The 9887-nt window shown below is 43.9% G+C and overlaps 1 protein-coding gene and 1 pseudogene across 5 annotated transcripts in view; both read right to left on the reverse strand.

The window, feature by feature from the left end:
- The window catches only part of LOC309808885 (centrosomal protein of 78 kDa-like), a 525691-nt pseudogene that overhangs the window by 387076 nt on the left and 128728 nt on the right, over nt 1-9887 (reverse strand). The gene's annotated exons all lie outside the window — the stretch shown is intronic.
- Nucleotides 1-9887, reverse strand: part of LOC309807663 (uncharacterized protein) — a 149528-nt gene that overhangs the window by 4481 nt on the left and 135160 nt on the right. For 3 of the 4 annotated variants that reach the window (XR_014294608.1, XR_014294609.1, XR_014294610.1), the window contains exon 5: nt 4357-4502. The gene's annotated coding sequence lies outside the window, so the exon portion shown is untranslated. Of the gene's footprint in view, nt 1-1299; nt 3530-4356; nt 4503-9887 lie in introns of those variants that run through there. The other variant, XR_014294611.1, reaches the window with a different exon arrangement.

Consider the following 9887-nt stretch of genomic DNA (forward strand, 5'->3'; position numbering starts at 1 on the left):
CAAGCAAAGGCTTCAGGAACCAAATCTTTAATAAGTTCACAGAGTGGAAGAGGTAACAGAAAAATTTGGAACCTAGAGCTTGCAATAACCAGCTAAACCTAGAAATCCACAATGCTAGCACTTAGTTGTGAGTCTAGGAAGTTCCTGTATCAGCCTAATTCTCTCTGGAGATAGCGGAGTTCCTTCAGTGCTTAGATTACGTCCTAGGTAATGAACAGCGTCTACGGATAATTGTAATTTTTCCTTTGTGTTCTTTCTCAGCTAACTGTTGCAGCAAATAAATGGAATCTTTTATGAATGCCTTATGGAACCTTTACAGTAGCTGAGTACAGCAGGAGGTTATCTCCATATGGTAAAAAGGCTGATTTCTCAGGGAACTAGAGGGTACTTAAATCTTGGTGAAGTACTTGGGAGGAAAAAAGAAGGAGTCCCAGTGAACCCTCGAGGCATAAAAGTGCAGGTATATTGTTGATTGTTCCAAGTAAAGGCATGTAGATATTGGCTGTTGGGTCTCCGGGATGCTGAAGAAAGGTGAACAAAGGTCTCCAACTGTAAACCATTTCAAGTCAGTTCAAGCTTGTGACACAAGGGTGGCTAGGTTTGGAACAACAGGAAAACAGGGAAAAACTATTTTTATTAACAGCTCCCAAGTCCTGGACAAATGGCCATCCTGCCAGGTTTCCAACCAGGCAAGATTGGCATGCTGCAGGGACGAGTACAGGAATGATTACCTCCTGGGCAATTAGGTCTTCTACAATAGCTATGGGACCTTGTATGACCGCAGGCTTTAATAGCTGTTGAGGAAACCTAGGGAGAGGCTTAGCTACATCTATCTGAATCTTTATAGGTTTGCATTTTTTTATTCTTCTCGTGTTAACACTGTCAGAAGTAGCCCCCAAATTTGCAGGCATCTCCATCCAATTAGGGAACTTTTGTTGAACTTCCGCTTTTAGGTCCAGGACAGATTGTAAGGAACATAACTGATCAGGTTCACGTTGATCAGGAAATTTTAAGGTGAGATCTCCACTGGAGGCAAAATGTACTGGCCCTTTGAAGTTAGAAAAGAGATCTCTACTGAGTAGATTAACTGGGGCTATACTGCATAGCAGAAAGGAATCTTGGTTGAGATAAAAAATTCTCTCTGAACTGTATTAGGTACTCCCACTATGGAAACATCCTCTTTACTCAGAGGGACCTGTTGTTCTTTGAGGGTGGGATTTAGAGTAGAAAGCACAGCTCTGGTTAGGGCTAGGGGTAGGGTGTTGAACAGTTAGGTAATTATGTTTACAGTTAGGGTTAGAGTTTAATGTAGATTTCAAAGTAAAATATGAGAGTGGGGTTTAAAGTAGAAAGCATAGCTCCAGTATCAACTAAAATTTGGCCGTTTTTCATTATATTTTCCTCTGGGCTGTTTAAGGTCATTGCTGGTAATAGTTTACCAGAGAACCTCTGGAGTTCTGCCAACTAGGCGAGAGGGTCACGGGGGGCCCTCCCTTTGAGACAGATATGAGAGCAATTGTGAAGAGTTTGCATAGGACTTTTGAGGACACCTCTTTTTCCAGTGTCCTCACTGATTACAAATGAAACATCAACTTTGGGTCATCAAATTGATCATGGACCCCTAGGAGGTTGTAATGGGGGAGGCCCAGGTGTCATTTTGTGTCCCTTGCCTTAGAGCTGTTGTAACTGTAAGGCTATGAGCTTGGTGGATTTCTGTTTGTGATCTTGCTCCAAGGTCCTTTCAAAATGCTCAGCTATAGTCACGAGTTCAGTCAGGCCTATAGCCTCCCACCCTCTTTTCTGCCCTTTTATCAATCCACTAATCTCAGAAGATAATCCACTTACAAAGAGGGCAGTTAAAGCAGGCTGAGTGGCCTTTTTATTCCTTGGAACACCAACTGCTGTAAAAAGAGAGCTTCCAAACTGGCTCTAAAGTCTTCCACAGATTCACCCCTCTTTTGTTTGTACAAGTGAATAATACATCAATCATTATTAGGCCAATTAATAATAGACCAAGTGTGAGCAGGGAAGATTTTAGGAATAGCTTATAAAAGGTTAGTTGTTATTCTGCAAGCCTTTTTAGGTTGAGGATCTTGAATATCATCCTAGGGATTATGTCATTTTGCTTCCCACATCCATTCTGGGGCTTCCCCCAGTCCTACCAACATGTGTACAAGTGGATAAAGATCTAGCAGTTTGGGGACATACGCCCTGACAGTGACTCTGAAGTCTTTAAAAAATGTTGGGGGTTCCTCCAAGGTTTAGAGAATTCTTTGACTACAGCTCTCAGTTCAGTCTTTGACCAAGGGGTAAAGGACACCTGAGGGGGCTCACCTGCAATCTCAGGTAGTTTTACTTTAAATGGCAATTGTTAAATATTCTTTTTGGAATAGAAAAGTATTTCAGACAGAAAATGAGTAAAACAAGAGTACTCAGGTGAAAAAGGAAAGGGGGGGACAGTAGGAGTTAAATCTGCAGTCACATCCGTCCTATGGTCTTTTGTTTCAGGTACCTTTTGTCTCTTTAATTTTTCATTAGCTTTTTGTTCTAAGTCTCTCAACGAAGCTATTTTGGAATCTTGAAACCGTCTGTAAACTTTTACATACCAAGTAAAGCAGGCATCTCATTCTCCCTGTGCAATCTGTGAACCCTTGCTCTCTAGTGTTTTCCTTAAATGTACAATCTTGTCTAACTGGAACATGCCCCACAATGACCACTGTAATTCTAGATCAATATTAGTATAATTTTTCCATCTTTCTAAATATCTACAACCTCCAGGACCATAGTTCTTAAATATAAAATAAGCAGGTGTGCCAGAAGCTGGCATTCTCAACTCTTTGGCGATAAAGGATCTCATTTCCTTAGCTAGCCTTTGTCAACCCAAAAGAACACACAAAAAACCTGCGCCTTAATATATCAGCAGTAACAAAGAGATGTTACTATGTCCTGGACAAAAGAAGGCCTGGTATGCACCACCACCGATTCCCAGGGATCCTTGGACTGAGGAAAAAGATCCAAACGGCAAATCCCAAGGAAGGGGGACTGCAAACTGATTCCAAACAAAATGGAGAACTATAGCCACCACCAACAGCTCCAAGCATGGAAACTGGGGGCTGATTCCAAACAGATGGGCAAGTGCAGACTACACTGTCAGCAGTGCCCAGTGTGGAATCCAGGGAACAAAATTAGGGGCTACGGTTTACCACTCAAAAATATACTGGCAATAACCAAGAGATGTTACTGTGTCCTGGGAATTTCCATCTGAAAGGCTAGGGGTTTGGCCTCAAGGAGAATCCTCTACCAGCCAAACTGACCTGCCCTGTAAAGGAAAGCCAGTTAGATTGGGAGCACAAACGCAAAGAGAATGGAGCTCAAACCAAGAGGAGCTTACCAACAACCTTCAGGAATGGCAAGAAAGACAGTGAACTCAAAGGAGTTGTGGGCACCACACCTGTTTCTCCTTGTCCCAAAATGTTAATCAGAAATTTGCTTCAGATCCCATCACTGCCACCAATATATTTACCTTTTTCTTTTTAAAAAGATAAGCATTTAATCATAAAATCATCTTGTTAGCAGTAGCAATCATAAGAGTGGATTTTAGAAAAGTGCACATACATATTTTTATACAGAACATTTCTGGAGGGATACATATTAAACTGTTAGTGGCCACCTCTGCATGCCCCCAATGTATTAAAAAACAAAATTTAACTGAGTAAATTGGAAGATTTACTTTGAATTTTGAATAAATTGGCCTTATTAAACGATTCATGAATCAGGCAGTATCTCATCTGATAGAAAGGGAGATACTCCAACGGGTTACACAACATGGAAGGCTTTCTCTTTTTTTGGCCATGCCACATGGCATGTGGAAATCTTAGTTCCCCGACCAGGGATCAAACCCGTGCACTGGAAGCGCGGAGTCTTGGCTGATGGACCACAAGGGAAGTCCCAGAAGACTTGTATAGTAAGGAGGGTGGGACAAGGAAAGAAAGTCATCATCAAGGGAAAAAATGGAAGTTCACTGGAGGAAAGTAAAACTTCAGGTGACAACGGCGTCTCATTGGCTAAACTGCGGAATTTTCTATTAGCTATTTCTATTTTCTATTTCTTGTTGCTGGCCAGGAAGGAAGTCTTCCCTCCTCCAGCTGGGGTAGTAAAGTGGTTGCACTTCCTCTTTGGGGTCAGTAAATGACCTCTTCCTGTTGGGGTAATTGATGATGAGTGGCACAGCATGAGAGCTCCCTCTACGGGCCTTCCAGACTCCAATTCTAGTGCAGGTTTCCTTTTGTTAACATTCACAGCATGTTTTATTGGCAGGAGGAGTCACAATGAGGGAGAAAAGGCCACAAGACTCACCATAAAGAAGGCTCAGAAATGCTTGGGTGGGTCCAAGGGAGGCACAAGGTGGCTGTGGGGTCAGCTGGTGGCTACAACGATCACATGGTTCCCTCTGATGGGTTTGCAGCTCGATGTGGAAGAGTGAATAAAAGGGTCAGTTCATCCTATCAGAGAAACATGAAACTGAGATAAGCTTCCCACTGCTAGAAGCATCTTGAGCCTTCAGAAAAGAACAGAGAACATGTCTAAAGGGTTTGGGAACATCAGAGCCACATCTCCTCAGAGTGGGACTCCCCAGGCTCTCCAGGTCTCAGTCCCCAACTCTCCCTCAGTGACAAAGCCTCCCTACCTCTGTCCTTGTCAGCTCAGTGATCCCTAGAGGTCCTGCCTATCCGTGAGGACTTAGGTTTCCATGAGACAGGTTGGTTGAGACCTAGTGATACAGTTGACCAGCCTGATATGCAACAGTTCCCACCACCCTGGGGCAGTTGGGCTCAGGGACACATGGCTCTGGACCCCATGTGGAGGGTGTCCTTGCACGTCCGCTGTGCCACAGAAGAGCCAGGAATGCCTGTAGCTGTCCAACTGATTCTCAGGGGGTTTTCCTGGGAGAACCCTTGGTCACCTGACCTCCTATCCAGGAAGCCCCATGACTTTCTGATTGCTGCCTGTCATGCCAACAACACACCTGTGAAGGTTCTGCTCTGCATGGCCATCTGTCCGCCAGGCGCCCCCTTCTAGGGACCCAGACGCTAGGACCACACAAATGCTGAAGGAGTGTCCACCTGCCTAAGGTACAGACACCCCTGTATCCATCTGCATGATTTCTACTGGGAATCAACAACATTTATGGGGATTCTCTGGCCCTAAAGAACAGACCAACCTGATAGGAGCAATGCAATGATTCACAATTACCAGGGTCAATGCACATATACAAGGGCCCATAGCCCCAGAAGCCCCACTCACAATTCACATGAGTGTCCCATACATACCCACCGATGCCCAAATATTCTTGCTTCATTCATACACAATCCAAACACGCACATCAGTGGTACGCTGCTAAGTGCTTGATAAAAAGCTCTCCGAGAAAGGCGGGAAAGACTTCACTTATGGTATCTACATGGTATAAATATTCCCAGCATGACCAATTTCAAGCTACCCACCTGACATCACTAAACACACAGATGGGAAGAGATATGCACCATTGACTCTCCCAAGACAGTATGAACCAGTTCCAGCACATCCCATAACTTTTCCTGTGAATATGTGCACAGAATCCACTTACACCCCAAGGAGAACTCTCAACTCCCACCACAGATATATAACCAAAAGGATACCACATATACATTTGTGTTTGTATATATATATATATATATATATATATATATATATATATATATATATATATATATATATCCTGAACACACACCCTCACCCTGAATAAATACACAAACAGACCACCTCTTACTACCTAAATTTTTACAGATGAAACCTTACTCACCCTGAATATTCACATTCCACTCTCACAACTATATATACACACACAACATGGGCCTGAAAACAAACATGTGCAACCAATATGCCATCCAGATGTACACACTGAGTACCTAAGCACACAGGGTCACCAAGTACACAACTGTCTCATGTGCAACCCCAAAAAAGACCCATATGCAATCCCACAGCCCTAAAATACATATACTGCAGGATTCCTGCACACACACATAACCTACACAGCCCACTGGTTTCCAAACACACAAACTAAACTCTCACATCCCACAGAATACATACCCCAGAAGCCCCAGGAACTCAAAAACACACACAGGCACAAATAATCTATACTTATCAAATACAGCTGACCCTTGAACAACTTGGGGGTTAGGGCGCCAACCCTCCATGCAGTGGCTCTGCATCCATGGATCCTGTAGTAGTCCTGTAGTAGTTACTGAAAAAGAAATCCACTATACGTGGACCCGTGTGGTTGAAACCCATGTTTGGGTCAACTGTACATGTAAGTCCACCTCACTAATACTGAGAACACACATACAAGCAACACCACTAAATTCTTCAGGCATTACATTTTGAAATAGACACATAGAGGACTCGAAGCCTCCTGCTACACTCACAAATCACAAATACACACATCCACAAACTACTCATGAGTATACACCCCAAATGCTCAGACACATTCAAAACAGAAAAACACCGACAACCTCTGCAGTCTTACTAAGATACATACACAATTCTCACACACCTATGGACACACACATGCAAATATTCCTAACCCCTGAACATATGGATCCCCTCCCAAACACTATACATTATGCTACCTCTCCAGAATACAAGCTCCCCACCACTACTCCAACATACAAACTGTATAGGTGTGTGTGTGTGTGTGTGTGTATATACATTTCTACCCTCACCCTGAATATATAGACAGACCACCTCTTACTCCTACCAAACACACGTATAGACACCCTAGCGTTCTCCAAAGAAATACACTTTGAATACTCCTAACAACTCCATACCTTATGAACAAACTCTGATAATGCATGCACCTGATGATGGACACGCACACGGATTAGAATACACAAGTAAGATACATGAAAATATCTCCAGCAAACCATTTATGAAACAACTTCCATATATCAAATTATCCCTAGCTATCAGGAGCCAGCTCACACATATGCAAGTACTAACAAATACCCGTATCACATATTTCTAATACATACAAATGCAATTGTCCATCTTCCCTGTAGAAACATAGAACCCTACCTCTCTATCAGATACACTCACTTCCCAAAATACATAAGCCTAAGAAGCTCCTACTGAAAATTACAAATGCACAGCCTCAGCAAATATTCCTCCAAGTGGCCATGCCCCTTGAATACACACACAAACTCATTGAACACACAACTCTCCACAAGTCCCAAATAGAACCACAATTACCCAGTACACTACAAATAGGCAATAATGTCACCCTATACGCCCTTTGTTCCAAATACACATACAGTACCACACTACTGGCGTATACATAACCCCATAGTCCCAACCTCTCACGCAGAATGAACTCTGCCATCTTGCAGAATACAGGATCATACAAACACAACATACCTACACATTCAACATCCACCAGCCCCATAAAATAGTCACAGACTTGCCCTCTACACATCCAAATATACATACACAGCTCCTGAACATGCACACCCACAAACACCCCATAACCATACAACATGCCCTGAATACACAAATGATCAGCCTACATTCCCCAAATATACAAAATTAACAGACTGGACACCCAAAGTAATATACACCACTACTTTTCCTGACATTGCCCTTATGCATATGCAGATAATCCTTCCAAATCCACCATTAGACACACACAAATCCCCAAATTCATGGGTGAAAAAAACACATGTAAACATATTCCCCAAACACCAAATTACAAACACCTAACCACCAACTCCTTGAGTATGCCTGCGTCACATCTCAACACCCTCCAAATACAACACTCACTCTTACACACTCTCACAAAAACACAGGCATGACCTCCCTTCAAACACAAATATCCACGGACAAAACCAACCCACACATTTGACTACCTATCAGATTCCCACCAACCAATTAAGTATGTACAGACCCCATCTATGCTTGCAAATCAATCATGATTTGACACCAGACTACAAATACATGTTTATTACCACATTCAGCAAAGTTGCTCGCATCACCGACAAAAGAATGCAGTTTGAACACAAGTGTTGACTGATGTTTTTATGATAAGAAGGAAGACACTAGTGAAACGATGAGTGTGTTCCTTCCATCTTCACTCATTTTCCAATCACCTGAGCTACACCTTCGGAACCAGATGAGGGTTTTCAACTCGCAAGAACTTCCCTCTAGCTTTTGTACTCTTCACAACGCGCAGACTAGAACGGCACCTGTTTAATAGCTCGCACACACTATTTAGCCCCCACTGTAGGCCCCGCAATCACTGAACCCTTCATGCAGCCGGCTCCCCAGTGGTGCCGATAATCCTGGGGTAAACATCTCAAGGGAATCGAGCTCTATGGGGGCGTGAATCCACATTGTGGGGAGTCTCCTTACATGGACAAGGGCACAAATAACCCACAGGGTGAACAACAGTGCAGAGCGGTGACACCTGAGGGGTGAAAAGTCCCCGTACCCCTTACCTCAGGATTCCTAGAATTGACTCTACAGGCCGCCATGACAGGCCCCTCCCCCGCCGGACAGCCATTGGGGCCCCACCCTCCGCGCTCGCGCATGCGCTCCTGTCTTCCGGAGCAAACTGCCCCAGCAGACGCCGGGAGCTGTCGGAGGACGGCGGTCCGCGTGCCCGAGAGCCCCGCCCCAGTGGGCGTGCACAGGCGTGCGCGGGCGTGCAGGCGCGGGGTGCGCGGGCCTAGGAGGTCTCTGCAGGAGAGGACAGAAATGGAGGGTCGGGCAAGCTGCGGAACTTCTCTGGCGACGCTCCTCGCTGGGAACCTTCGTGACGGTCTCTTCTTAAAACCAGCTCTTGGGAAATGTGCACTCGTGAGTTTTATATTGCACTCGTGAAACCCATGCACTTAGCTACAAAGAGTTCTGGAGAGCTCCGCTGTAAGCACAGTGGCCTCAAATTGGGCCAAGTACTTTCATGTCCTTTGGACTGCCGTTCCTTGGTTCTTGTTAATGTCTTTCAAAAAACAGTAGGTCCTTTTTCCTAGCACACCTGAAGTTTCCGTTAAAGAACAATGCTAGCAAAGAATTTCAGACCTGGGAAACACTCTTAAGATACTGTCTCCTGACTCCGTTCCTAGAGTTTTTCCAACGCATTTACTCTACTAGAATATTTTTTCTCAGTGTTCACAGGTGTTTCCTTTGTACGGTTTTGGGGTTTTTTAAAAAATAATTTTGAGAAAGAGTTGACCATCTGGGCCAATTTCAACAGGTAGTATGGGAACAATTTTATTTTCCCTCCCTCCTTTTTTATAATATCTTGCAGAATTTCAGTTGACAATAAAACAACAACAAAAACAGTAGCGGGATCGACTCACTGACCTGACTTTGTAAACTTCCCGAAGAGACGTCAGTCATCAGATCCGCTTTCTGGTCAAACGCAAGATTAGAGCATTTCTCACTCAACAGGATGCCTCTGAAGACCCCTCCCATGTAACAGCACTAAGCGCCTCCAAGTGCAGACTTGAAAACTCCACAAGACACAAACATGGTATCTCTTCGTTTCTTTAATGTTTCGTGATTGAGTGGAAGATGGAACTGTCTTCTGAGGCTTGTGATGCATGTCCAGAGATGTTTTTTCTCAGTAGTCAATGCCCGCCCCCACCTTCTGTGCAGGAATAGTCACAGATCATGATCCAAAGGACTTTTAGATACTCCCTTCTGTGACTGGTCTTCCCAAGTTACATTTGGGCTAATTTGATTATCTCTGTCTGTGGGGTGTAGGATTTTGAAGTATTACAAAAGTGATTGCAGAATTGGGACTGGCTAATTTTTGCACAGTGCAATTTTTGTATCAGTGGCCTTGAGAAGAGTCC

Source organism: Mesoplodon mirus (assembly GCF_964341445.2).
Source record: "Mesoplodon mirus genome assembly, chromosome: 7".
Taxonomy (NCBI): Eukaryota; Metazoa; Chordata; class Mammalia; order Artiodactyla; family Ziphiidae; genus Mesoplodon; species Mesoplodon mirus.